Raw genomic sequence first — 3297 nt, forward strand, 5'->3', positions numbered from 1 at the left:
CAGAAGGGAGAGCGCCGCCGCGCCATCGGAGTCGCCGCTGGGGGGCGCCACCGTCCGCCCTCGCGCGTCGCCTCCCCCACCACCACCGCGCTTCATCGTCCGTGCTCGCACGAGATGCACTCCGGCGAGCCGCGGCCGCAGAAGAGAGGCGCTCGCCACGGCACCGCTGGCCGGCGGTCACCGTTTGCACGCTCTTTATTCTCGTGCTGCCCGCTATCGGTCGCTCCTCCAAAGAGGAACAGCAGCGCATCGCCGCACCCTTTTCTCGCCACGGCTTGTATTCTGCACTCCATCGGGCGAGGCTCGAAAATGCGTTGCGGCATATATCCACGCCATGCGCACACACACGCACGCACACAAACTGGAGCTCCGAATTTCGTCTAAACAAGAGGCGTAGTCAAGAACAGCCGCATCGCCATCACAGCCATTCCCCGGCTCCTGCGACTCATGCTTCACGAGCGTAACAGGCATGAAACGCGATTCAGCTCCAATGTATCCGAATGAATATTTGGGTCACTCCTATGCGCGCCGTCAGGGGGAGCCTGCGGTAGTGTGAGGAAGTGTGAGACGCTTACCGCATTCGACGGGTATAAACGGCTACCATCCGAGAACCGTAGCGGCGATGCGGAGGCGAAAAAGAAACATTGTAGAGTAAGGCACTTTTCCTGGGATCTCGCCGCAGTGTTGCGGTATATCGGTTATGCGGAATATCTCACTGCAGTAAGGTGTTCCGCATCAGCTATGTACCACTTAGTTGTTTGGCTTTGCCGCCACTTATCCCAAACTGGAAATGCACAGTAGTTAGAGAATACGCCAATGTTTCTCAACATCACGGGCCCTACGCATGATAGGACATAGGAGTTCGGGGTAACTGCTATAGCGGAGACATGTAGTGAGAATCACTTAACCATGAAAAATTACTGCGCTTTGCCATGTGCAGTTTAGTTTCACCAATGTGAACGATAGTTCACAACAAATAGAAATCTGGGCTCATAGACGGCTTGCTTTAAAATTTAAGATCGAGGGAAGCTTCGTCTGCAGTTCTGGATAATTGTTTTCTCGTGTATAAATCTCATATATTTTCCCAATTATTGAGCCGGGTTCCCCTCAACCGAGCACGCCCGACTAATGGCTAGACCGTAAATTTTTAAAGATGAATGTGTAGCCGTAGCTCGTGCGTTTTATGAAGCGGCACATGTCAACACAAACCCGGTGATTAAACGCACTTGTCAAGCCCTAGAATACGTGCTCTGTTCTTTAACCGTGTTTTGCCGATGGCCAGTGACGCCATTTTGGGGCCAAAGCCAAAGTGGTAAAACCGACCGAATAAATTATCCAAATGGAATAGGCCAGCAGTAGACTGTCATCATTACTCTCATGAGTAGTCTAAATAAATAATCTTCAGGCCACATGGTTTCCATTTTGAGGTCTACAGCGACGCTCTCACGGCACCCCTAAAGACCAAACAGATTCTTTAAAGTGAAAACGAGGGTTCTCATCCCAAAAATGAACATTGAAGCTCCATCCATGGGGTGCCGTAAGTGCCTCACTACACGGCTGTGAAGGGATCGAATGGGCAGCTGCGTTGAATCACTGTGAGGTCGATCACGCGCCCAGTCCGTGGGCTGCCAGGACGCGTCCCCAACACACTCTCGCCACTTCCGGCACATTGTGGTTCCTGCTGTCTCTGCGACAGTGATGAACAGCCCTAATGGGGGCCCACTCGGCTTCGAAGGTCAGGCACCTGCGCTGCACAACGCTGCGCGGGGACCGAAAGGCCGACGCTGCCCTCGCGCAGAAGGTTTCATTACGGGAAAACGGGGTCTCTTTCCGAGGCGGGAGCATTTAGCTGCTCGCCTTAAACAAACACAGCCGCGTCCACCGCCGATGGCTCGCGGCGCCGCGGCCCGCCGCCCTTGCCGACACCCGACACACTGTCGTTGCGTCTCGCGGGGGGGTCCCGTGCCGTGAGCTAATGGGGACGTCGGTTTCGGGGAATTGTCCCGGGCGGCGGACGTCCATTTTAACCCCCGTAAACAACAGATGCGGATCCCTCGTTGACGCCGCCGCGTGCATTAGTGGCACCGCGGACACGCCGGCGCCTCCTTGAAGCATCTGTCGAGAGTCGACTCCCAGTTGTTGGGACCCTCCCGGAATGTTGTCGCGCCTCGTCCGTAACAGCGGCAAGCTAAGCCGCGTATGCGCACGAGAGGCGCCCCGCTGTGGTCCGATGACAGGACTAAATGCGGAACAGCTGCGGGCCGGACGAGAGTCAAAGGAAAACGATTGCGCCTGCGGGCACAATGGGAGGTTGTTTTTGCTTTTTCTTCTGGGGGCGAGAGTGTGAGCAATACTGTGAAGGCATGGGGCGTGCCACCTAAACCTGGTGGGCCAATCATTTCGAGTGTCTATTCCCGGAATGCCATGTTCGTATAGCTATTTTGATGTTCTTTTCGTGTTGGGCATTTTAGGGAAAGGGTTTTGAACCTTGCCGAAGCGGGAAGGCGTGCCATACAGTTTTTGAACCAATCAGGTGTTAGTTGTTTGTGATTGGGTGATGCAAGGGGTGGGCCAGTCTCCTAGGTCTTTAAAACCAGGTCCGGAGCCGGGAAAAGGCGTTCTGAGCTAGATTTAGATCCCTTGCATCTTTGGCGATGCCAAGGAGGGAAGATTTTCCCTTAGCCAGTTCCATGTAATCATGCTTGCCGTTTATTCTGTTGTAAATATGTGAATTCCTGTATAAAGTTTCAGTTTTCCTTCCTTCAGTCAAGTTTTGCCGGATCTCGTCTGTTATACCGTCTCGTCTCGGACGGTGGGGCACCCGGTGGTGGAGCCCGGTATACGAGTTATACGAAATCTCACCACGACCAAGAAGAACGAACCAATCTTTACTGGCGCAGTCGAGCAGGATCCTTTCGTTATCAGGAGATAGCAAAGGAGGAAGAGACGACGTTCCGGCAACGGGCCAAGCATCGGCGGCTGAGGAGGAGCAAGAGCTGAAGGCAGGAATCGGCAGCTTCCAAGGGAACCAGCAGCGGAGACTCCAAGGGTGGACCAGCAGCGCAAGGCGGTAGCCGGTCGGGAGAAGCTGCGTGGGGAAGCGGGCGGCGACAGAGAGACAGCGACAGCGACGAAAGTCGGACGCCAGCGAGGTGCATCTCATCAGTGGGTGAGTCCTCTTTGCCTTTCACCTTGGCGGGGGCATTGCTGTCTGGATAGGCGGTCTGGGAGTGCATGAACACCCGGTTCGCACACTTAAACCCGGACAGGCGGAAAGCGAGCACGATGAGTGAGGGA

This window comes from Amblyomma americanum, chromosome 3, assembly GCF_052857255.1.
Source record: "Amblyomma americanum isolate KBUSLIRL-KWMA chromosome 3, ASM5285725v1, whole genome shotgun sequence".
Lineage (NCBI taxonomy): Eukaryota > Metazoa > Arthropoda > Arachnida > Ixodida > Ixodidae > Amblyomma > Amblyomma americanum.